The 27,957-nt window shown below is 39.8% G+C and overlaps 1 long non-coding RNA gene across 1 annotated transcript; it reads right to left on the minus strand.

The window, feature by feature from the left end:
* Positions 1 to 119: 119 nt before the first annotated feature.
* On the minus strand, positions 120 to 27,700 carry LOC108676312. Its single transcript, XR_001931170.1, has 3 exons — positions 26,525 to 27,700; positions 4,169 to 4,418; positions 120 to 178 (listed from the first exon to the last, which is right to left on the minus strand). It is a non-coding gene; the product is annotated as an uncharacterized LOC108676312 (long non-coding RNA).
* Between the last annotated feature and the right edge of the window lie 257 nt (positions 27,701 to 27,957).

The raw sequence follows: 27,957 nt of genomic DNA on the forward strand, positions 1-27,957 counted from the left end.
GCCCGATGACTCACTTTAACTTAAGACTTAACCTACACGAAGACCTACCGTGGCCGGAGGCTCACCCTACGAAGACCTACCGTGGCCGGAGGTTCACCCTACGAAGGCCTACCGTGGCCGGAGGAGGGGGGCGGCACCACGTGGCGAGGGGGGCGTTTAGACCAGCCATGAGCGTGACCTGAACACACATATGTAAATTCGTCACTTCATTTGATTTTTAGGCTTTTATTCAGCTGAACTTAATATTGAGTCAATAAAGAAATCATAAGTTCTATATATAGAACAATTGATAGAAGTGAGCCCGGAAATTTGCTAAAAATTCTATCGTTTTTTTCCTAGTAGACCAACGATCACTTATTGAATAATTCTGAAATGTCAGTGAATAAAACACGGAAGAAAAGAAGAGAGCAAAATGACAGTGTGATTATTATCATACTTCCAATAAAAATTATATGAAAATATTTTTTGGCGTACTCTTGGGAAGCCTTCATAAATTGGATGAGTGAAAATCTTTCGTGACGTGCAACGAGAAGTTTGATTTAAATTATGCACGTCACTAGAGCCACAAAATTGAAAAAAAAAACAGCGTCATCAGCCACTGCTGCGCTATGCCTGATGATAGCATTCGTTCGGCGTATTATAGCAATAGCGCCATCATCGCAGTGCATGCGGCCCTGTCTTAATAAATTGATTCCTTTTAGGCAAATATTAGTTAAAAAAGCTTCAGATGATTGCAAAAGGCAGAGTTAACAACTGGCCTGGATGGAATACCTGCACTCAGAAAATAGGATGTGTCATATTGCATAAATAGTGGCACATTTTATGCAAGTAGCATTGATAAGTAATTATGCCGGGGCCCAACTTGGTCAGAATTACCTAAGCCCATGTGAAAAAATGCATTATCATTTGGCTCATTTTATTTCATGCATTTTCATTCATTTTTCTCATTGCCCTGAGTGTCAGAGCAGGCAGAGAGCAGCTCTCGCCTCCTCCACTCTTCGCTGAAACAAAAGCTTTCCGATGCAGAAGCGATAAACTCGTCGCCTTCAGCAGAGCCTATGGCCCACATCGGCCTCATGGGGCCACATCGGCCTCATGGGGCCACATCTGCCTCATGGGGCCACATCGGCCTCATGGGGCCACATCTGCATCATGGGGCCACATCGGCCTCATGGGGCCACATCTGCCTCATGGGGCCACATCTGCCTCATGGGGCCACATCTGCCTCATGGGGCCACATCTGCCTCATGAGGCCACATTTGCCTCATTGGGTCACTTTGACATCGTGGGGGTGACATAGACCTCATGGGTCCACCTTGGTCATGCATGGCCAGCAAAGGCTTGAGTCTGAGCTACATTGCGCCTCAAATATTGCATTATATAAGGGACTGATGGGAGGCTCGGCCAGTAATTCGCATACATAAATGCCGATGTATTGAAGCGATATGTAGTGCTAATAGATACAGCATTCTACTTCCCAATTAAGACCCCTAAGATCGGCCTTGCAGAGTCTGAGAAAGTTCATAATTAAATTAGGCTGACCGCCAGGTTCATTTGAGTAGAAGTCGTTAAAGCTGCTCAAGAATTTTCCTAATATTGTTTTCTGGCCGCTCGTAGTGGTATGTTATATTTTCAGCACCTCGTTCAGATACCAGAAGATAGACTTCAATTATATTCTTCGATAGTTTTTATAGTTTCAAGTATAGTCAAGAACTTTATCATTGGTGCATCGAGCAATTGCAATAAACTGCATTAAATGCCTGATGAGATGTGCCTTAGTATTTACAATTTATCCTCGAACGATAGATATCTCGAATATCTCTAATGTTGAGACCATCAAAATAAATCAGATTAAAACGTTACTTGCAGACCATAGTAGTCTGAACAACGTGACTTGCAGACCATAGTAGTCTGTACAACGTTAATTGCAGACCATAGTACTCTGTACAACGTTACTTGCAGACCATAGTAGTCTGTACAACGTTACTTGCAGACCATAGTAGTCTGTACAACGTGACTTGCAGACCATAGCAGTCTGTACAACGTTACTTGCAGACCAAAGTAGTCTGTACAACGTTACTTACAGCCCATAGTAGTCTGTACAACGTTACTAGCAGACCATAGTAGTCTGCACAACGTTACTTGTAGACCATAGCAGTCTGCACAACGTTACTTGCAGACCAAAGCAGTCTGTACAACGTTACTTGCAGACCATAGCAGTCTGCACAACGTTACTTGCAGACCATAGTAGTCTGTACAACGTTACTTGCAGACCATAGTAGTCTGCACAACGTTACTTGCAGACCATAGTAGTCTGCACAACGTTACTTGCAGACCATAGTAGTCTGTACAACGTTACTTGCAGACCATAGTAGTCTGTACAACGTTACTTACAGATCATAGCAGTCTGTACAACGTTACTTGTAGACCATAGTAGTCTGTACAACGTGACTTGCAGACCATAGTAGTCTGTACAACGTCACTTGCAGACCATAGTAGTCTGTACAACGTCACTTGCAGACCTTTGCTGATCTTTACAACCGTCACGCTCGCTCTCAATGCACGTTTAACAAATCAACTTACTAAACAAAATAGAGAAGTTTATACGATCCTAATCATAACCATCAAACATTTACGCTCAAGACGCTTAACTCCAATAACTTTAAGTCATCGGAGTTTACAGCATTTGAAATTTATGAGTACACTACAAAGGAACTCGCTTGTATAACTTCCGAGTCAACTAAAAAATGTCATGCATAAAGGACTTTGAAACTTTGCATAAGCGAACTTTGATCCAAGGATAAACGCTCAAAAATTTACTTCAGCGAAAATTGTCATCCGGATTTGCATGTCAAACTGGATTTGCATTGAAAACAAACTTTTTTAATTCGCTTGTTTCACGTCCGGCTTTGGTAGTTTGTTTAGTTTGAACGATTTATTCATGATCTTAATTCCTATAAGTTAATAAGTATCACTGCTACTGCACTGTCAGTATCACAGCTGCTACACTGTCAGTATCACTGCTGCTACACTTTCAGTATCACTGCTACTGCACTGTCAGTATCACTGCTGCTACACTGTCAGTATCACTGCTGCTACACTGTCAGTATCACTGCTACTGCACTGCCAGTATCACTGCTACTGCACTGCCAGTATCACTGCTGCTACACTGTCAGTATCACTGCTGCTACACTGTCAGTATCACTGCTACTGCACTGTCAGTATCACTGCTACTGCACTGCCAGTATCACTGCTGCTACAATGCCAGTGTCATTAGCTCAAGTAGTGTGCTGAATTATTTGCAATACATTGAAGGTTATAACAGTGGTGAATAAAATCTACAACATAATATTCGTCACAGTTATTAACGTTGAGCACCATCTGTAATGGTGATCACGGTATGAGGTTGGTCCCTCACTACACCGTTTGATTGTAATAAGAGGCACAAGTAACACGCCATCCTTCAAAGTCCCATTACCTACCACCAATTGCCAGGTAATCAGGAGCCATTACGACTTCGATCGCACCGCTAACAGCGCACTCAGGGTTACTGGGAGGATATTCATGCAGGGAATATACTGACCTATGTCACCCTAACCCTGATCTTCTGATTAGAATATCCTATCTTAACCCAACCCAACCCTGATCTTCTTATTAGAATATCCTAACTTAACCCAACCCAACCCTGATCTTCTTATTAGAATATCCTAACTTAACCCAACCCAACCCTGATCTTCTTATTAGAATATCCTAACTCAACCCAACCCAACCCTTATCTTCTGATTAGAATATCCTATCTTAACCCAACCCAACCCTGATCTCTGCCTCAGACCGAGTAACAGTTGCAGGTCGGCACCGACTGTACTCAAAGGATGCGTTTGAACTGAACTGAACCTTAGTTAGCGTATGCAGTTATGCATACGTGAACTGAATAATTCATTCATGAATTGATGACCAAAATTTTGATCACAGAAGACAAAATTTCGTAGCGACGTGTTCCTAATAACATTTATAACATGATTTTGAGCAAATTGTATAATTATGAAGCTGCCTTCAAACCATTGTCTGAATTCATTGTTTTTTAATTGCTTTACGAAACTCAGCAATGAACGTTAAAGATTTCACATACCCAGCCTCACGAAATCAATGGAATAAATTCTTCACTCACCGGGAAGCGTGAGTCCATAGATAAAAATGAGTCCGATGTAAGTGAGTCCCTTGAAGTGAACGTTGTTCATCTTGGTAATTTGATTAAGCACGTGAACTTTTTCGCAATGTTCTTCGACGTCAATATTTGTTTTGTTTGAAATTTTTTGTTTCATGAATGAAAGCCTTCGTCGTGCGCAGCGTCTTGAGCAGCGCGGCGATGTTGACTCAGGGTCTTGTGCTTCAGCGAACTTCATGTTCAGCGCGTTGATCTGAAACGAAAAACACGAGACACGTTATGTCGAAAAAAATCAATTAAAACAAAAATTTCGATAAAATTAGGCAGAGTGTTCTTATTGTTCATAAAATAATTAGCACGAGAGGGTTAAATAAGGTGAGTTGGAAATTTGGTTTATTAGCCACGTAAATTTTAAGGACTTGAAGAAGAATGTGACGGTGTTGAATCATAAATGAATGTTGAATCATATCGGAATGTGTTGAGTCATAATATTCTGGTATTATTTACTGATTAAAAATATTGCAGAAAGCAGTAATCTCATATTGGTGGTCAAAATTCGATTTGAAGTTTAGTCACGTGCCTCAAGTCATTTGTAAATGTTTTGAAAGTTATAAGCTGTTCCGATATGTTCAATATCAGCATCCAAAAGCTTCTTTTTAGAGCGCAAAGCAAATTATGTCGGAACCAAGTTTAGAAGCACCATCGTCTGCTACTATCACAATATCTGCCTTGGGAGCTGCAAATGAAACTTTTTCCCACTTTCTTGCCCAGAAACGCGTTATTTCAGTAGAAAGTTGAACTTAAGTGACTGTGGAGTCTATTAAATAGAACTCAGAACGCACGAAAAACGTAGAGCGTCGGACAGCCCCTGGCGGCCGTGCCATTTGTCCGATTGCCCGAGGGTGAGCGGCCGCTAACCCAATATTGTGCCTCACCATCCAACACAATCACTGCACCCCACAACGATTGCACCTCACCATGCCTCACAATCACTTCATTCCAGTACCGCCTGGCGTTGAGGTTGTTGTTCCTCATGCGATTCATAAATATTTTTTGCACAGATTTAACACCAATAAAATTTTCTCTCTCCAGCCTTTTATTTGCTGAGTTATTTTGGTGTAGTTATATATATATATATATATAAATAGATCTCTTACAAGCATACATGATTGTCGCAATTTAATATTAAATAAATGCCCGCTTCAAATCTTGAATCAGTGATTTACCGGCCAAAGTTGAGCCCATTGGATTAGTTTAAGTGTCTCTCCAAAATGTCACGCACTTGCAATGTCTTTCTAAATGTCTTGTACTTGCCATACCTTCCTAAATGTCTTGTACTTACCATATCTTTCTAAATGTCATGTACTTGTCATACCTTCCTAAATGTCTTGTACTTACCATATCTTTCTAAATGTCTTGTACTTAATAATAATAATAATAGCGGATTCAGCGTTATTAGGCCGTAGGCCTGTCGCCGATTCTTAACATCGCAGAACATTTACAGTATTTTGCGGTCTTGAACACACAACTCACTGCTTCAATTCTGCTATGCTTAACCGCCCGGCCTCCTTGCCGATTCTGACCAGAAACTGGCGCGCAGAGCTGGGATCGAACCCGCGCCTCTCTGCGCCAATCTTGGTACTCTGAACTTTAACCACTGTGCCACCCTGCCCATACCTTCCTAAATGTCTTGTACTTACCATATCTTTCTAAATGTCTTGTACTTGTCATACCTTTCTAAATGTCTTGTACTTGTCATGTCTTTCCACGCTTTTTATGTATATATCTATTGACTGGCCACCTGGTTTATCGCAGCACAATAGCAGAAATTGGCGCCTTGAGCGGCAAGATTTTGTGGTGGAGAGATTGCGACAGCGTTCAATTGTCCGCTCACGGAGATCAATTGACATTCAGGACTGGGTGGGCATTTAATTCCAGTGGTTTTATACATTCAGGTCTAGCGTGACAGTCAATTGTAAGGGTTTTATACATTCAGGTCTTGTGAGACATTATTTCTAATGGTTTTATTCTTTCAAGTCTAGTGGGCCAATCAATTCTTATCTTTGTATATATTTGGGAGCAGTGGAACATTTTTATAATGATTCTATACTTTTAAATTCTACATTACATTTCAATATAATGGTTTTGTACATTCAGGTTTATCATTAAATGATCCCTTCGACACTTGAATGGTAGGTATAGCAATGCTCGGACAATTGACCAGTGGGTCTAGCAATGCCCGGTCTATTGACGTATAGCCTGTATAGGTCCAGCAATACACGGTCTATTGACGAGTGGGCCCAGCAATACACGGTCTATTGACGTGCAGGTCTAGCAATGTTCGTTCTATTGACGTACAGGTCTATCAACACATGGTCTATTGACGTGCAGGTCTATCAACGCACGGTCTACTGCAGACCGTCACACATGGCTTCACCAGCAAACGTGCTCTGCACAATAGGCTCCTCGTGTCAAGGCCGCCATGCAAATTCCTGCAGCGGCGCAAGGGACAGCCGCGTTTGAATCATTGTGAGAGGCTTGTACGGCCGTTCTGGACCATTAGGTCTGGGCCACACAATTTATGGTCTTGTGTCCATTTGCAAGGCGGCATTAAAGAAAGCATTGCATCCATTTTTGGATCTGCAGAGCCGTACACTGAACGGTCAGCTCATGCTGTGCTAGGCTTCTGTAAACATAATGAATGTAGAACATACGCAACGGGTATTGCACTTAAGGCTTGAATATGACCATTTACCTGATAAATGGTTAGGGAGAGGAATTTTCTTTGTAACTCAGCTAGTGAACAAGTGATGATTCTGATTCTGATTCTGATTCGTTGATCAAAATTCTGATCAACGGCTGGAAGCTATATTACGCAGGGATAGCGTTTATAAGCGAGTAATTCCCTCCAGAATTGAATGATCTATCTTGAATTCACTCCAGGCTCTAAAACTTATTAACTAGCAAGCATAACATTGGCCGTGATGCATAATTAGTGCACTAATCCTGTGTTGACAAGACATTTGGTTATTATCATAACAAATTTGCTCTTGTGATGAATGTGTTTTCAACTCAGGTAAATTGTGATTGCACTTCGTATCCTTCTATTTCTGCCAAGCTTTTTCTTCGTTTGAATAAGTACGAGCGTAGATTTTTTTTATTCCAAGCATTGAGAACTGAAATGATTACTTTTAACGAAGACAAACCGCACAAAATTATAATGAATGCATTCATTAAGACTGTAATGTTTTTACGATGAATATGTTGTATAGTACCGTGAACACTCATCATCAACCAGGAATTACAATCAAGACCTTCATATCTGCCCTAACGACGCTCCTATTAAACGAAGAAAATTGGCCAATTAGCGACCGCCAACCAAGACTTCAGGTTCACTGCTTCATTAATTTCAAACTACTCAACTATTTGCCGTGGTACACCCTCAGGGTTAGGTTAGATTTTTATAATTGGTTTCGATCGATCAATTGATCACTTTTAATTTTAGGCGCCGTTTTGGACCTGTGCAAAAGACTAATAAAAAATATCATTGCATTCTGAGTCTGTGCAAAAGACTAATGCTAGATATATTGCATTCTGAGTCTGTGCAAAAGACTAATGCTAGATATATTGCATTCTGAGTCTGTGCAAAAGACTAATGCAAGGTATCATTACATTCTGAGTCTGTGCAAAAGACTAATGCAAGATATAATTGCATTCTGAGTCTGTGCAAAAGCCTAATGCTAGATATCATCGCCCTCTGAGTCTGAGGATAAGACTATCTGTGATATCATTGTCCTCGTTTAGTAATTAAAGTACAATAAAGTAATCTTCGAACTCATCATTTTTATTATCGTTTTCTAATAGTCTGTTTAGATTCTCGTAGAGATACATTTCTTTTTCTTGTCTGCTGTCGTGAAGAACAATCAGCATCGTTCCGTTATCCTCATTGTGTGTCCCGAGCGAGTATGCAGCATAACTTTCTGCTACAGTTTGAACATGTAGTATTTCATTGGCATTGATTGCATAATTTCAGTGGGTTTGCTGAGAATAAATATTGTCACTGGGTCATGGGCCACAGGTCAGAATAAATATTATCACAATAAAATCACTAGGCGGAGAACCAGCAAATAAATTTTTCTCATATCATTTGAGTTTAATAAAACAGCCGATCTGTTCATAAAAATATATATATATATAAATGTTCTATTATGTTTCGTTTCTTATTCCCAGGTCGGACGATATTGTTCAGATTCCGTAATGAATCGTTCAGTGCTGTTTTTATGGTCGACATATAAAACAACTTGATGTTGATACCGATCCTGCATTTCTGGAATCATTATTCGGCGTTATTTTCTTTATTTGTACCGTGCAAACATAATTAGATAATACCCAATTATAGGTCAATATTTTGCACAACAGAACTTCCGATGTCACTTTTTCGAATGAGACTCATTTTGCTCATAGAATGATCGTGCGTACTTCTGGATCATCTGAACAGATAGGGAAGTTCAATGATTAAATTCATCCTGGCTGAACTCTGTCATCGTTTATTGCTGCTGCTCACTCAGTTAGACTTCAGCGAAATGAATTTATTCATCAATGACGACTAACATTAATTATCGCCGGTGAAGCAGCATTTATCATAATTATATGATGGTTAAGCACGACCTAAACTCGCCTGCAAGTGAGTTGTTGGTCGCAGTGGGCGGCTAATGTGAGGCAAAGCCCGCATTTTTGTTGAGGTTTAAGCAAATCTCGCTGAGCTGCTCAGCGACGTCGCCCAAAACGACCGCGGCAATGAAAAACGCCGCGCTAGCGTTGAGCTGGAAAAGTGCCAAACGCGCCTTTTGCAACTAAATTAAGAGCCCAACTGTCAACGAAGTTTACATCAAGGCCAGAGAAACCCCCCAAGAACTTTCAAGCTTTCATTTCTTTTTCATTTAATCTGCTAAGTGAAGCCAAAAATTTTTGGCCGGATTTTGCGCGATGTCCTTCATGGAAAACATCGGAGCGCGGAGCAGGCGGCATGTCTGAGCACAGCTCCGACGATAAGTTACCGCTATAAATGCGCTGCACTTTAGGATTTATCGTCAGAATTCGCTTGCTAGTGCAAATATAACTTTGTACATTTGTTATTTTTTTGTGATACACCGCAAAACATTCTAAGGAGTCCAATTATTGGCAATTCATTTCAAAATAATTGCTGCTCATGAATCGCTGCGCTGCTTTTTTCTCTGAGTTTGTTTCTAAGCGTACGACACAAAATTATCACAGAGAAACTCAACGAATTTTTTATTGCAGTTTTTGCCGTATCATCGGCTTTGATATTTCTATCAATGTATTGGCTCGCTAGAGGTTAGCCTCGAAATTTTTTTTCCGGGTCTAAGTCCCCGAATTATTTTATCGATGCCAAATGATCAATATTTTTTGTATTAATTCGAAAAAGCGAGTTTAACTAACACGCGACACGACACCAATACATGAAATGGTAATTCATACAGAATATACTGCCGATTAATAATTTAAACTTTCTTTTGACGACGTGCAAGTGTACTAGAAATTATATTTTTTGTTCTCAATTTTGAAGATCAAAGAAGAGGTTAATTTGTGCATTGTTACTTATTTTCGCGGCTTTCTTACTACAATAACATAAACTACAGTGTGTTTATATTATAAGATATCCAGCCAAGCATATCAGGGTTCATTAAAATTCAGTACAGACTAAAACACGAGTACATTTTGCGGACCATATCAGCGGAAAACAATCATCGGTATCATCCCATACCTCATAAACAACATTATCTTCGTTAATTATCATCTCTTGTGATGCTGCCTCACCGTCTCTCCGTGTCATCAGAATAGGCTCTTAACAACCTGTGCTGATGATACTGAGATAAAAATCAACAATAGCTCTTAAAATCCGCTTATAGAGATGAAATCAACTCAACGGTATACTCTATATTCAAATTACTGAATGAATGATGGCTATATATTCAACTTTCTTTCCCTGCGTTCTACTTTTGTAGATCAACTGTGGAAATGACTGATTAATGTCTCTTCAATGAATGCTATTAAATATAATATAACGAACACGAAGTAACGTAGTGAAGGACGGTAATTATCATAGTTGAACCTCCCAGACCGATTCTTTGAGATAAACAAGAACATCAAGACATCACTCAAGATATCGCCTTGCCAGCCAGCTACTTTGATCCCAGTGTACGGAGGTCCGATCCTTTCAAAGAATTCAACATTTATCAGTCATTTGACCATTGATTTTAATTTTTCAGTTCATTCAAAGGACCCCTACGGCTGTGAGCAAATCTAATTCCCTAATTCCAAGGAATTTCGCTCATTCCTGCTACGCCACAATTTTTCTTCAACACCGAAAAAAATGCAACGACTTCAAAGCGATGCTCGGAGCGACAACGGCGAGTCTGTACGGAACCCAAGCTCCTGAATTTCTCTCTCAGAATTTCGGCAAATCTTAGGCTGTCGTCCAAAACGGCCAACCGGGTGCGTAAAATATGCAGCAAGGCAGGAAAACAACGTGTTTTGAGATGGCGCTTACAAGGTAAATTCCCCCTTGAAATGCTTGCGATTGCCCTGAGCTTGGTAGGTTCGAAATTCTAGGTACACACGCGCAGTTTCTGTTTATATACAAATAAAGTATTCAAATTCAACGATTTTCTGAAGTCGTCGAGTAAGTGGGACTCTCCAAAGTTGGTTGAATACGAGTCTCGAAATTGAAACATTGGGTCCAAAGTTGGCCAGTACGTAAGAGAGGTTAGCACCACAAAGGCTGCCTCGATCTACACTGAACTTACTGCAAACTGGCAACTTAGAGCTTATTGTGCAAACAATCTTGACAAGCCTCTTAAGTTTAGAACGGCAGCTGGAACTTTCTGGTATGCAGCATTTGCCACACATTTTTCTATAACTTCATCTGAAGCTAATTCTTAGCTCTACGTTTCCGTTATATTAAGACACTTTGGCTTGATGCGATAGAGTGATCAATATCTCTCTAACACCGTCCGTCCTCAAGCGTCTGCACTAAAACCAATTCTTTTCTATGAACTTCCCAGTTACAACCAATTTCTGAAGAGTTCTTTTTTTCAAGTTCTACCATCTCTCAGACTTAATCGGCTATAGATTGAACATTTGTATGCATGAGGACACTTGCAGCGATAACGACAGCGTTTATAGCGGGAATGAGGAACGTCAGTGGATCGAGCGGTGGCGTAAGAAGAACTTTTAATTCGAACCGAGGCAGGTGTCCCTAATTCCGTAGCATAATATTCGCTTTATGCTTTTCTTGTAACAAATATATTTTCAATTTTAAACTTTAATCAGAGAATACCACTAGAGGAATATCATGCCATTTTATCTTATACCTAATTTATCATGAATTGATCAGGCGGATGGCGGGTAGGTCGCGTATCCGTAAATTGAGGATTTAGCGGATGAGGCCGCCAAATAAAACCGTAAATAAGGACTGACCAGCACGCACAAATTCCATTAAAATGAAGTCAAGTCCCTTCATCACGCCAGCGTTCCTGCCTTCACTACAAGTTACTTTCTATCTACGGATAAATAAACCTTTTTAATGCCTAAATATCTAATGGTAATTGCTGCTAGATATTAAGGTAGATAGATAATATTGAACTGCGCGTTATCAGCGACCAGCGCAGTTGTAGCACAGCGCGTAGATGTAGCACAGTTTACAGTTGTAGCACAGTGCGCAGTTGTGGCACAGTGCGCAGTTATAGCACAGTATACAGTTGTAACACAGCGAACAGTTGTAGCACAGCGAGCAGTTGTAGCACAGCGTGCAGTTGTAGCACAGTATACAGTTGTAACACAGCGAACAGTTGTAGCACAGCGCACAGTTTTTTATAGGCCTTTAATATGAGGTTATTAGGCTGTGCGTGGAGGCGGGCGCTATGACGGCTCTGAATGCCAAGAGCCCACGCCTGAGATCGTATGGGCAATATCGAGTTATGGCCATTATGCGCTGTCATGGCTGCTTATTGCCATTCTTCCTGATATGCCACATAGACCAGGCCGTGCACTTCTCATGGCATTATTATGCATACAATACATCTGCGATTAGCATACAATACATATTCAATTAGCATGCAATACATTTGCAATACATATGCAACCAATACATATGTATAACATACATCTCGCCGTGCTGTTCATCATATCATTTCAAAGAGACGACATCTTAGAACTGAGGCCAGTGTCACCACGAAGTTGTATTGAATGATTATGTTTAAACTATTATTTTATTCGGCTGAGGTTGCATCTTGTTCAAAAATAAAATTCTAAATGATCATCAGTGGCGTTGAGGTAGTCATTATTGCCACTCATTTTCTTGCGTAATACTCACGAGTTCTACCGAAGATCCTAAGTATGTCGGCAACACTGCCTGATGCTCAATGTTAATCGCGGAAATTCAAACGCGATAAATACTCACGTGGCTGGTGAAATTTTCTGCCAGTATATTCATGTGAGCTTGTTTTTCATTTTTTTACATGGCACGGTAACAATTTTTCCAGTGTATTTTGTTGAAAGAACAGTAAAGCAGGAAATGTCTGAATCTCTTCTAAGTAAATAAGATAATTAAAAAAGAATAAATATCACAATGAAACACCGTGAATCACACTTCTCAAAAGAATTGTTCGACGTCACTGCTATTTAGAAATGCGAGCTGAACTGTCCACTCGCTGCGACTTTCTTTTGTTCGCACCAGGCAAAATTTTTTAGGTTAAAAAATTCAGACTCAGAGATTGCGAATATCCCAGCCATTGTACGAAAATATATAAATAGCAACGAATGTACGATTTTATTCCGACATTTTTTTGGTGAAAGAGAATAATGACAACAAGCGTCATTGTTATAGTTTCAATAGCAGAGCAACAGCGTCGGGAACTGCGATCCAGTCTGGCATTGTTGCTCAATAATTCAAAAGTCGCGGCTGAATGACCTGATGGATGAGAGGGATCGTCCTATCACTTGCTGTTAAAAAGACGCTTAGAAATTAGGTAACTAGCTGTCCTTTGGATATTTTTAGGGGGTTTATAGGCGGCCATTGTGTATAGGCCTTAACCCTCTGTGTACAGACGGGACCTCTCGTTCCCAAGCCATTATAAGTATTAACGACGGTAAATGTATGCATAGACTGAGGGTTAAAGTCACCTGTCAATTACAGCGTTGTCATTTTTTATAATTGTGTTCAACAAACAAAAATTTGCAAAAGCCGAACTGAAATTTGCCAAAATGGCACTCCATTCCCGATGGTCAGGACATGCAAAATTCGTCGCATTGCAATTCTGAGTTGCTTGTAGCAACTGTAACTCATACATGGAAGCTCCTAGGCATTGCAGATAATTAAAATAAGTTTAGATATAAAGGATTTCAAAAGACATAGGTTTAACTTCAAGCTGGAATTACTTTTTTATTCAATACCTTAAATAAACAGCTAAATTTTTCAAACTTAACTCAAATAAAAGCTAATAGCTAATTGAATACCAGCTTTGTTCTTCCTCGTTGTTTTCCACATTTTTCCTATTGCATGTAGAATAATATAAACTTCCTGTGACAGAAGCTTCCGTCATGACCTCAAACTTAAATTTCAGTTTGCCTACATACTGGCAGATGATCAAGGCCACACATACGAGTATATAAAACTCTGAATTTTGATGTACGCTGCATGACAGACGCGATAAAGTGATGAAGGTAAATTATAAGTATATCTTTCTATTTTAGCATTAACTTATTCTCCTCAACAGGACACACATAAAGAGTTTCACAGCGCTGCATTATGCCTGTTTTCTCGGCAGTCCTAATATCCTGACGATCCCTCATTTCGACCTCATTAGCAGGTGACTTATCAATTTGGCTTCTCATTTTCCCGCACCTTATTGTCTTGGATCCTAACTTTGCTTGGGTAGTCTCATTTTACCGGCATTTGTTACCTTGCGTAGTAACTTTGCCTCGTTAGTCTCAGTGTACTCGTTTGCATCGATATTCCACCTTCGAGTGCAGAAAAGAGAATTTCTGCAAACCTCGTTTAAATCATTCATGGATTTTTCAATTAGAAGTTACCATATTATTTCAAAAACCAGCCCAGAATTTGTTCAAAAACCCTGCCCAGTCCTGATGTCTATCAGTGAGTCGTAGAGTCAACAATTATCAGGAAAAGCTTCAGGAGAAAGGCTTCGATGCCATCAATTTCAGTAGCAATAAAGTGCCAGTCTGTGAGATTATCTCGGTATTAAAGTTGTGCCGTGACGGCAGCGGCCAAATTATAACTCCATCGAGCGCTTTAAACTTGATCCTGGGCCATCGCCGGGCAGTAACTTGAGACGCGTCGGCCTGAGTGTGATTGGCGTGAGAGTTGCTGCAACACAGCACCTGCAACACAGCAGCTGCAGCACAGCAGGTGCAATACAGCAGGTGCAGCACAGCAGCTGCAACACAGCACCTGCAACACAGCAGCTGCAGCACACCAGCTGCAGCACACCAGCTGCAACACAGCAGCTGCAACACAGCACCTGCAACACATCAGCTGGAGTACAGCAGGTGCAGCTCAAGAGAAGCAGGAGAATGGATGGTTCTTGGTGGAGCAAAAAAGAACCGCGCTATGGCAGCGGTAAAAAAGCTCGAATAAGACGCAGGATAACCTGAGTAGAAGCGATGAAATTCTAGCATGAAAAGCCCAGTGTACAGGCGATGTGATGCAAGTGGCCTGCGTTCAGATGATGCGATGCAGGCGCCTTTAATTGCCACGTACAGACGATGCAATGTAGATGCTTGTGCCGTGTACAGACGAGGCGATACAGGCGCCTGTGCCATAAATGTCCGAAATTGACACCGCTGGCTGGTCCGGCAGGACAAGAAATGTCCTAACTCGACATGAACGATGTCAAAATAAAACTACGAACGATATCCTTACGTATAACTATAGGATAACTGGGACCAGATCTAGAGGATGGTAAAAATTTGGCCGATATTAATGAGTTTTTAGTTTTTTTCTAGCAAGATTTGGGAGTCGACAAAGTTTCTGCATTAGTCTTAAACATTGCAAATAGATTATATTTGACCGGAATCTAAAAAAAAACTTTTCAAAGGAATTTCCAAATTTTTCAACTACAAAAATCAGTAGTAAACAAAACTCAACGTTTAATTGATATGCTTTAACGAGACATGCTAATAATTTCGATATGAAATTCAGATATATCTTTTTGAGTATATATAATCAGTTCACTATTCAAATGCTTTTGAACAATTTTTTAGTCTTACCTTATCCAAAATTTATATGAATTGCAATTATTTTAGGCCTTTTTCGAATAAATTAACACATTTTTACTTTTAAACCGCGAGGTGGCTTGCCACATGAAACATTTTTAATCGAACTTCTTTGAGTCTCAACATCAGTAGGATAGCCCCATCCCGTACGCTTCAAAAACGAATACAAATGAGGATTTCTCAGCCAAATCTGCTCACTCCGATTGCTTTTGCCTGCGATTGCCTTTGGCCTTTGCTCTGAAATCACCTCCGGTGCTGGCGTCTTTACAGGGATTTCCCTAAGGCATTATTTGCAGGGCAAATTCAACCCTCGGCACCGGCAGCCAATACAAACCTTGAATTTCGACGGCCATTTTCCGCAGCGCGGTTACGATATTCGGTGCGAAAATTGCGTAGACTTGAAATCTGCATAAGAAACCTGGTGCTTGTCAAGGTAATTGGCGAACAGGCTTAACGAACGCAGCATTTTCAAAATGCTCGAAAAAAAATTAGTGAATCACTTTTGTTTCGGAATCCAATCATTTTAATTGTTTGAAACTAATTAATTTAATCTATGACGTAAGATTTGTGTGCGAGAAAGCGATGTAACTTCTGCAATTATCGAGAACGCAAGATATGAGAGATGATGATGTCACTTCAATTAGCCGTACTCCCCTTTTCTGAAAAAAATCATATACTTAATTAAGGCAATAATCATATGTATTAAAATAATTTCTAACAACTGAATCATAGGAATTGACGTCAATGTAATTTTTCGAACAATACTATTTTAAGAGGATCACTCAGGCGGTTATGACCTCATATTAAACAGTAATGACGTTCCATTACCAATTTGATGGAAATCGGTTTTGTCCTCTTATTTTTACTAAGAGAGCAATTAATTAGATAATTAATTATAAATATCATTAGTCTGCCTATATCACAAGTTCATCAAGAAATTTAAAACAAAGAAAACACAAAGGTAACTAACAATATATACAGTGAAAACATTCCGGAGTCATTAGTTAAAAAAGTATTTAGAATTAAAATTTCTAGAAAACAAGTACAATCAGCAGTGTAAGTCAGAATATACACGAACTAAATTAAAACATAAGTAATGAGAAATCAACAATTGAAACATAAAAACTCCTCGATTTGCAATTTCACGAGGATAAGAGGCACTGTATGCGTTATTGTGACACGATTTCCATTTAAAAATATGTATCAATTCCAAAATCCTTTACTCTGAAACACCAGAGTTGGCACCGAGTATTTTAAAATCACTCCCAGACACAAGTCAAGAGGCGCTCAGCAATGCGAACGCCTCGTGAGCGGCAGCTTCGAACAAAAGCTATTGCCACGGTGTTGAGAACCCCGGATGTAGAAGTTACATGACGTCACTCCGACGTACGTTAGTGCGCAACGTGCACAGCTATATTCGTTAACCAGGTGAGCACATGCTAATTCATGCGAATAATACGAGCATATTTACCGAAGCAAAATGTACCGACTTTGAACGCCTTTTTTTCTCTCGGTAACTTCTAAATCCAGTAAGAACGCCTTATATGCTCTGGTATTGCTCTTTGGAACGCTTGTAATCAACGCCTCATATGCTCTGCAAACAATGCAATGCTTGTTAAACTAAAATAGTTAATTATTTTATTGTATTATCAAATTGTTTGTCAACTTGTCAAGGGAGTTTGCAAACTACTTTTAAGTTTTATCGTATTGATCTCACACTCTCTCCTGTACACTAAAATCGGAATACGCATTTCACTACGCATGCGACTTTGTATGGCGATACAATGGATACTACGCTTAACATAATAATAACATTGGCGTATGAAATCTACTCCTCCAAACTTTCCCTTACTATTTATGATTAATCTCTCATTCGGACTATGCTTATAGTTAGCATTAAAAAAATTGGCAACGAGCCGCTGCTGAAAATCATAATTTTCAATTGGGTGGCTGCGCCCCGCGCTGGCGTCGGTGAGCTCGGCGGGAGGTGCTGCGATGTGAAGCAATTTGATGGAATTGCTGCGCTGATTGAAAAGAGGAAACTGCAGGCCTCGCAGGGATGGAGTGCCTCAGCCGCCTTCATCTTCGGCATATAAACTCGACGCCTTCATCTCCAGCATATCAATAAGACGCCTTCATCTCCGGCATATCAATAAGACGCCTTCATCTCCAGCATATCAATAAGACGCCTTCATCTCCAGCATATCAATAAGACGCCTTCATCTCCGTCATATCAATAAGACGCCTTCATCTCCGGCATATCAATAAGACGCCTTCATCTCCGGCATATCAATAAGACGCCTTCATCTCCGGCACATCAATAAGACGTACGCCTTCATCTCCAGCATATCAACAAGACGCCTTCATCTCCGGCATATCAATAAGACGCCTTCATCTCCGGCATATCAATAAGACGCCTTCATCTCCGGCATATCAATAAGACGCCTTCATCTCTGTACATCAGTCCACACAAGATTTTTCTGGAAGGCCAGTGGTTTAGAACTGCAGTCGAGTTCAGCTACTGCCTCCCTTTTACTCCGTATCTCCTAACGTTAAAAGCTGGCAGACTCGCTCAGTTAAATCTCAAAAGAAATGCACTCGGTTTCTGTAGGGGATCTCTTAGCCATGCACTGAACGCTCCAAGCCACAGCACTGCGCAAGGACAAGCAGTGAGTTCTTTCCGTGTACTGTGCCATCAAATCACTCATCAGACTCACCTCACTAGAAAGCTTTGAGAATAAAACTTTTTAAATAATACGGTTTTAGTTTTCCTACCAAAATGTCGTCAAATGAATATACCGTGAGACGATTCCTTATCCGGGATTATGCGTCTGGCACATTACGTCGACGTCAGAATAGAAGGCATCTGTATGTGCTGCCATCTAACTCTACCATACACGAGTGCATAATGTGCTGTGTACATGCTGCGTCCATAGGTTCTTAATTAAGGAGTAAAACTAAACCCATTTTGGTTTTTCTAATGTTGACAACCAGACCAATTCTGGTGTTTCACGCGACCAGCGGAGACGTCCAGCTCCCACCAAGCCTTTAGACAAGCTCGGCACAATAACGGCGCTCCAACGATCATTTTGTGCGAGCCGTAATAGCAAATTTGTTGCTGCGGCACAGAGGAAATCAAGTAGTTTTTCCTGATAATAATTTGAAGATGAACAGAAAGATATAATATTAGTAGAACTGTTAGAAAACAACCTACTTGAATCAATGAGATGCCTTGTCAAATACACGAATTTACTTTAATACGATGCTGCACATGTAGGAAGTGGAAATGCCACAAATTTGGGCAATACAAAGTTTACGTGACCAAAAGCCAAATTCACATTACAGCCGAATTGACTGGCAGTGAAAACAACGTCTAAATTATCTAATATAATAATAATAATATCGTTCGATCGTGTCTTTGTTTTCATTTGCCAAACAATAAACGGTTTGTGAAAGTAGGAGCCTTTGAACCAACAGAACGATTAGAGATACACTGCGTCTCATTATCTTGCCCATTGAATTTAACACGCACTCACGTTTTAAAGTTAGAGAATAATTTCTGCCAACATTTAAAAACATTCCAATACCTTCACACGAGCCAATATCTCCATACACATGCCAGTACCTGCCTCTATCTGTTTCTGTGCAATATCAATATCAACACAGATACCATGCAATATCAACACCCACATCATCGCCGTGTTTTGGTATTTCTCCAGCATCTGTCGCAGGTGCAGATTATGTCATCCATCGAACTGTTAACCAAACACCCATGACTTCAACAGCAATCAATGACCGTGTTCCATTAGCATGGAATAATTGACCGCCAATTAATTTAACACTCCCGTAATAAGGCAAAACTCGGCAAACACGCTTTATTGATGCCCCTGGTCACCCCTCGTGTCATCCCGGCGCAATGTCGCTTTTAAAATAAAACTTGTCACATCGTTGGCTGTGTCTGTTTTGGTTACATGATTTTGTATTCAGTAGATGCATCACTGCCAAGTGCACGAATGAGATTGAAGAGGCAGTGATAAGTCGCTGTCAAGTGCACGCACGATATCGACGAGGCCGTGATAAGTCACGCACGGTATTTAAAGTGGTCGTGATAAGTCACTGCTAGGTGCGCGCTCGAAATCGACGAGGCCGTGATGAGCCACTGTCAAGTGCACGCGCGAAATTGACGAGGCAGTGAAAAGTCACTGCTAGGTACACGCTTAATTCACAAATTTCCACGTCGCTAAATAAAATGTAATTGAGAGCGCCGATGAACACGTGCATTGACGACGGCTTCACCACCAGGCCTTCGCCAGTGTGGAGCCATTGATCTCAGATGTGATTGGTTTATGCGTGCCTGACGTATGATCTTCTCACTGCAATTGACTGGCATTAACTGGGCTGAACTGAGGCTGAAATCTAAGAGAAAAGCGACGGCTTCATCAAGACATCGAATTGAAAAGTCATTCGAGTTGCAGCTATAAAAAATTCCAATTATTGAATTCGGTCCGCTAGAATAAACGAGTTTTGGTGCATGGAGCCGAAGATCGTTAGCGAAATACTCGAGTTGAGGCTGTGGTAAAATACGATGCAGTTTCTTTTGGTATCAAATGAATATATTTTTATCCCTAACTTATAAATTTTTATTGTTTTTTGACTTATGAATTATTTTAAAATAAACCTGTTGAAAATAATTCTTTTGAAAATGTATCTAACATCCGTTATTGGAAGTTCGAATATTTTTAGACGCGCATGCAATATTTTACAGCGCCAGAACCAAAAATTGTTAAATTTAGCTAGAATGGAGAAAAATATTTATATAAATGCACCTACAAATTGAGCCTCTATATTGGGACAAAAAAACTTTCAATCGGCCATTGAGAAAATATGAGAGTAGAGAGCTGTTATCAGCTCGCATGATTTATGTTTTATATTGCCTGGAAAAAAGGTTAGAGGTTTTCTAGGACAAAGAAAGAGGATAAATTGGCCCACTTATAGAGCTTTTATATAGGGACGAAAGAAACCCTTTCAATCGGCCACCAAATAAATAAAGAGTAAAGGTATAATATCAGCTCTGGATTGATAGCAGCTCTCGAGGAAGAATCGTGTAGACTTCATCGACCAGCCCAACTTGGTCGCAGACCTGCGGAGGGTGACGTGCGTGACTGCAAGAAGTTAAGATCGAAACCATCTGAGCAAAAATCAGAAGTCGGTGATGTTTTTCATTGATTACCCTTACGACGCTCGATTCGAGTAAATAGCGACGATATTAGACATCCCATGGCCGTGGCCCCCTTCCTGGGTGTCACCAGGCGTTTGGAAAATCCTTTTTTCGATGTTGAACCTGTTATTCTTGGAGCTCTTTTTCGCAATTGATCGAGTAAATTAACTCTGGGAATTCTATGGGTTCTAACAAAAATGTCAAAATGTTACCTGAAAGTTAAAATTGAACAAAGTAATTTTGCGACAAGTGAAAGTAAATTTTACGAGCATCGCTGCCACTTGTCTGTGACGAGCAACTTTGCCCGCCATTCCTCTCATGAGGCTGAAGCGCAAGACGAGCCCGGGCCTGTAGATACTCGTGCAAAAACACTGAGTTCATGGCAGTTCTGAAGTCTTTGTTATCCAATCGCGGCAAGATAATGTATTCAATTCGACTTTATTTGAAATAGTGGAGAAAATTTCACACATGCAAATAGGCCCAAGTCCTGACTGATAAATAGGCAAGAGAGGTGACTCAAATAGACAGAAGGGTTAAAAAAGTACTACTGGCAACTCTTGCAGCTCTAAAAGAACAAAGCTTTAAGAGTTCGACTTTAACAATGTTGCGTAGGCTGGCAGTCTTCTTTGCTATTCATGAATTCAGTTTGATGCGGCTTGGCTGATTCAATATTGATGATTCGTATTGCCATGCCTCGTGGTCTTATCATAATCTTCCCTTGCCTCGGTGTTCTGCTGCGCATCGCAGGGTTTAATCAAATTTTACTTCTATCCTTTCACCGTCGCAATAAACGGGTCAAAATATTCTGTGATTATTTGACTGTTTAAAAATAATCTAATGGCATCCATCAAATCATTAGAAAATTAAAAAAAACATCGGACTTCTTGGTGACACCGAAACACTTTCCTGATGAGCTTTCAAGGTAGCAATTAAAAGAATTAGTTGATTGCTACGACTCAGAGAAGTAATTGAGACTTGAATGGAGGTAGTAAAGACAGTCAAGTTCATACTGTAAATCACAGGCGATGGACGCTTCACCTTCCGACACACGAAATCCAGCCCACAAGTCGCCGTTGGCATGGAATGTTTTTCAGAGAGAACTATTGAGGAGCCCGAAGACGAGGTCGACTGACCGAACTTAGACCATTGGAATAAATTCAGCAGGCCCCAATTGCCCCCCGTGTCCAGCTTAGCAGCGTCGGTCCAACGACCGCAACGGTTCTGGAACTCCAGGCCAGAGACAGGACTATGTGAGAGCTGGAGTCGCTGGAACAGGCGATATCAGAGAACAATCTCGACTAAACTAGACTTGCGGCCGGGCTCAGAACAAGACTAGCAACCGTGCTCAAAACAATATTTACGGCTACTTTTTTACAGTTCTGTGTTCAATCGCAAACCCAGGTTCTATAAACTGATAGCAGCCGATGTCAATTCTTCTGACTTGACAAGTGATCCAAATATTCAGTAGATGCCAATATTTCAGCAAATGAATTATATAAAAATCTGAATTTAACTGTTTATATTTAGATGGGCTTAATTGAACATAAGTATTAACTGTCTAACATTATGCAATTTAAGGAACATTAAATTATTCGCTATTTATTCGACGAAGTAAGAAAACATTAGGATCACAGACTGCACGGCCCTAAAACCAACACACGCAAGACTCTTAAGAAATTCCGTCGCAACATCAAAGTATCATTCTTTACCCCCGCAAGTTTTCTTCAGAGGAACACTTCATAATATTTCATTGTGACAGCAGCTCGTTGTGACAGAGGGAGAAGGGCTTTTAATTTCTAACTTTATATTAGGAGAAAGAGATCGTGCTCAGTTCGGGGGCCGTTCAGCAGAAAGCCTTTTATGGTTACGAGCGGAGTTAGGGAGCGATGGCTTTCATGGGCTCTGCTCGCTCATGCCTCGGAGGCTCTTTCGAAATTTTCTCTCTATTCATCAGAGAAATATTCAGCCACGAGACGACCTCAACACTCTTTCTAATTTCTCTCTATTCATCAGAGAAATATTCAGTCACAAGGCGACTTCAACACTCCTTCTAGCTTCTCTCTCTTCTCATTAGAGAAATATTCAGCCAAGAGACGACTTCAACGCTCTTTCTAATTTCTTTCTATAGTCATCAGAGAAATATTCAGCCTCGAGACATAGTTTGGTCCTCTGCCCTACGGCCGTCTTTGTTGTTGCATTCCGTCATCTGAATTAATGCCCTCAATTTAACGGGTTTAGTTTCATTGTTTGGTTTCGACGCTAAGAGGCATTCATAAAGGTAAACGCTAGAGTATTCAATGCTTGAATTTACGTCAGACTTTTTAAAGAAGCACTAAATAAATAATCATGCCCTAGAGGGTCAAAGCAGATGAGAATTTAATCGGTTACCGTATTACCAGCAGCGACTGCAATATAAAGGATTTGGCATAATCATTGTGGCCTAATATCAGAAAGGTTTAAATACTAGGATTGTTTCACAATAATGTCATTCTCTATCAGGATTTGCGTGCGATAAATGTTTTGAATATACTATACAGACTTACACACTCCTATAAATAGTCTTTATTACTCAGCAGTTCATCACTTCGATGCATCCAGTCACTCTGAAGCATCTTATTCAGACAATATTGACACGCAGGCATTGAGCTGAGTTCTGAATCAACAGAAGATGATATCTTTAGATGAAATAGTAATCAGGTTTCCATGAAGCAACATTCGTTACAGAATCATAGTTATGAACACCACACGATCAGCATGATCAGCTTGACATGCAGTTCGTCAAGTATGAAGCTCAGTAGTTATTCACAATTGATGCTCCAAGAATTTCCTGATAGCCTTGCTCTTTCACTCAAGTAAGAAAACTTGAAGAAACAATACTTGTTTACATAAGTTTAATACATACGTTTTTGGTGCAAATTGTGTTGTTTCATAGAAGTTATTATTATTTTGTTCAGGGATTATTGTGAAGCCGGATATAAAAAGCTTGGCACGACGGTTTGAATCTAATATAATTTAAATTAGATCAAGGACTCATTATGAGGAAGATTTACAAGTTTATGAAAGTAGCTTGTTTGAGATATGTAGCCTCAGCGGAGGGCTGTTGACGCCATAAAGCAAGTTTATTGTGAATATACAACCAATGAATCACCGAAAAATTGAGTTTTTGATGGGTAAAGCTTGAATCAAGTATGTGTCACTTGAAAAAAGTGAACTACCAATGGAATTTCTGCGTCGGGTCCCAACAGCAAATCTCCTTGAGCAAACCAAGCGACAGATGAGCTCTCGCTTTTCTCTGGTCTCGGTCGCCGACACCTGTAGACAAGTCAGAACTTCCCCTCGAAAGTTCGTCTTGCCACACCAACTTGCCACTTTCTTGACAGCGGCGACAGCACAACTGCACAACACACCAAAATTGGACGAGCAGCGAGTTACTAAAACCAAAGATTCCTGTAAATTCAAGACTTTGGGGAGAGTTCTTGATAATTTTTAAGTAAATTAAATTATAATTATAATTTTCTCAATCAAATTTCTAAATCTTTCCTTTTTTAATATTTATAATGCAGCTTGGAGCTCAAAATTTGTCATCTAAAAATCTCGAAAATTTTGCGTGAAGAGGTACGTTAAAACATGAATTTTATCGTAGTAACATTGCCCTCACTTTAGAGCGTGGACGATAAATCTTGTAATCCTTTGACCGACCAGCGTGTCAAAACGGCGCCCACACACAATCGATCCCATCTCGCCGCTGCCGAGCCATCGAGCAGGTTAACGACAGTAGGATTACCGCAAGGTTTAGTTCAGCAATAAAAAGTTACTGAGAATATCTCGATGTGAATAAGATTGTTGTCAGTTGCGAAGACTGAACCCAAGATTTTCAATAACTGCTCTTTAATCTTGAAACTATTAGCCTACTTCAGTTCATTCATTTGATTATTTTAGTCATAGCCATATAGCCTGTGAATTATGAATAATCTAAATAATTTTAGTGCTGGTGAGAAAAGACGAAGTGGGGAAAGACTTGCAACCTCGCGACGTATGACCAGCCTCGGTGACTATAAGAGACGTTAATCTAAGCATTTCCAGGAAGGTGATATTCTTCCCGTCAATTTTTTGTAATACGCAAAGTATCAAAATTGGCTAAAAGTCCTTAAATTTTTTTCATGCCGCTTGCGGCTGTCCCATCACGATGAACCTATACTACCAATATCACTTTTGAATTTATTCTTCGGTTAAAGATTTTTTTTATGCAAAGTATTAAAATATTCTCTCCCAAACCATGTGAACAATTATCTTTTGTGTGATCCTGGTCATTATTTTCATCCCTTCTATCTGGCTAAGCCTCCTTATACCCGACACCGACGCAACGCAAGCCTGTTTTGCGTAATAAAATTGATATTGCTACCGCCACATGACCCTAATTTCCATTGCTTCAATTATCCCAAACATTAACATAACTCTTCCCTGCCACGCTACTGCATTTCTGACGCAGTTCAGAGCACCGCAGGCCCTGAGGCTATCATTAGTAACTGTTCGTAAAATGGGCTCATTTTTATCCCTGACACCAATAACGGCATTCTGAACTAGCTAAGTCTTGCTCTATTCCAATCTATTGACCTTTGTTCGTGACTCAGGAACTGCAATCGATATATACACTTTATTTTAAGCGTGTAACATTAATTCAGCTTTGCAAACTTTACTTAGATTGAACAAGGGTTGCGGCCAGAGGGTTGTGCCAGAGTTCGATTGGCCTCTCGGGTTATTGTGTTACGAAGGGTCGGATCAATGACGACGTCTTTTGATAGCGAAATTTTTTTTATAAAAAAATTCTGAAACCTCACTCTCAATCAAAAGTTTACAATTTAAAACCATCGTAGTTCTTTAGCAAAACAATATGTATAAAAACAGAAATTTATAATTTGAAGAAAAATTAAAATTACTTTCGAATATTTAACTTTTTGATCTACCTAAGTCATCCGAATAATTGTTTGACTTCAAAATGATCCTGATCAAAAGCAATCTCACTGTAACTGCACGTGTGTAAATTAAAAAAATTATATTTTACATGATAATAAATTATTGAGATCATTCGCATAAATAAAGCGACATTATATAATCAAATAATAATGAAATTGACACCGAATAATTCTGAATTCCTCACCATTTTCGAGATCATTACGTGCACACAATTACGCGAGTATAATAGTCTTCCCTACATAACTTACGATTTACATGTATGACTCTTGAAATTTGAATTCCAGGAATAACGTCGAGTCTTACCCAATCATTTTCATCATTACTGAATTATCAGATCATTAGTTTGTTCAGTTCCTCAATTAAGTACAAATGCACAAGTCGTCGTACCTGCCAGTTCTTTGTTCAGGAGATCGAATATTTTTTTCCGATAACATTATATTTAAAATTTTGTTTGAACATACACGTGTTTTTCCACAGAGTTTATTTGTCCCGTGGAGTTATGAAGAGGCAAATTGCTGTGCAGCTGAAATTAGAATATAAATATTTTAGTATACGTAGCCTTGAAATACACCGGCATGGCTATATGCATTATAGCGAACAAGTTCAATCATTTGCATTGCGAAGTTAGTTGTTTGAATCACATTCTTCGTCACAATCTTTATTCCAGGTTAGTTCTAGGCCGTTCGTAGTAGTTATGCTATCAAGTAGTAATTCTATCAATTTAACAATCAATTATACGCTACGTCCTCAACTTACTTTCACGAGCATCAACATAACATCATAGCCAGTCAAGCAATTCTATTCAAAAGACTTAAAAAAATAAAAATATATTTTAACATATTTCTGCTCACCTCAGAATCGAAGTCCACGAAAAAAGTTTCCACGAACGGTAGCGCTAGAGTCAACGAGCTATTACTTCCGATGAAACTAGTCAAGGTGCTCTTACATATGAGGAAACTAGTAAACGTGTCTCAGGTTACAATGAGACTATTAAACGAGTCCTTAGTTACAATGAGACTAGAAAACGTGTCCTTAGTTACGATGAGACAGCGACTAACATGCATATAACAACACTCTTAACATCAGCTAAATTTACTAGCGTAACAACAAAGATAAGTTATCAAAGTTTCTTATTTACAACGACCCGCTGGGCACATAACACAGGGTCAATGTTTACAGGTAGTTCGCTTTAAGTGCGGGTAAAGTGCAGGATGCCTTGAGCGCGCCGGGTGCAAACAACAGCAGCTGCACTCTTCCAGCTTCAGATGCACTTCACAGTTAGAAGTAGTATTAAAGTTGCCGCTTTTACGTTTTATTTCGTCTATCTTGCGTGAAAAACCCCTATTTCTATTTCAATATTTCATTATGGTGTGTGTCAGTCTCTCTACTTCGAGGCAAAGTCGTGAGAAAATATGAATTAGTTCAAAAAACACCGCACTTTATTGTTTAAAAAAATATGTGCAGCTCCGGTGTATTTGGGCTTATTACATATGAATTTTACAAATTCAAAAAATTAAGAATTTCGAAGATATTTGTTTAATGTGATGTCTCATTTGCTGAATTTTGAAGTAACTTCAAATTACCTTTGGCCGTACGTGATATTCAGTTTCATCGTTGTTCGTCTAATACAAAGTTCCAGTTATTCACTCAAACACATTACGTCCACATCAGAGTCCTTTTATTTTAAAACTGCATTGCAGCCAGTGTAGTGCATGGTCGGCCAATGATCTACGAACACTTCGATGACGAAATAATTCTCAGCCATGCTCTACATATCGCATCACATTTACCGCTCGATTTTTCATTATTTTTTTTTAACTATGAAGTGTTAGGAAGATTTCAACCCATCAAAAGAACGTAGTTTTAATGTCAGTTTTTAACAAATAATATTTTCTTTCACTCGATTTAAATTAACCAAGTCATTTTAATCATTATGGGCACAGCTGCAGAAGAGCCTAGCACTCTCAAGTCACTTAGGAGGAGGAGTGGCCATTCATTGAGGAGCGACGCCGTGCACTTGCCTTCACTTCTGCACACCGACTGCCGAGCCACTCGTCGCCCAGCTACCCAAGCGTGAAGTAAAGCGATAGCTTAAAACGCGTCCTCGGTTCCCATGTACATTCTTCGCTGCCCAAGTGAGCTTGAAACTACCCACGCTATTTAGTGAGTGATTTTACCACGTTTTAAACCTAACTTGTAACTTCCAGAGCTTTTTATTTCAACAGTCCTGAATTTTGATATTAAAATTGTGGGCATTTGACCAAAAAAAAAAAGAAAATTCAAC

This window comes from Hyalella azteca, unplaced genomic scaffold, assembly GCF_000764305.2.
Source record: "Hyalella azteca isolate HAZT.00-mixed unplaced genomic scaffold, Hazt_2.0.2 contig5826, whole genome shotgun sequence".
Lineage (NCBI taxonomy): Eukaryota > Metazoa > Arthropoda > Malacostraca > Amphipoda > Hyalellidae > Hyalella > Hyalella azteca.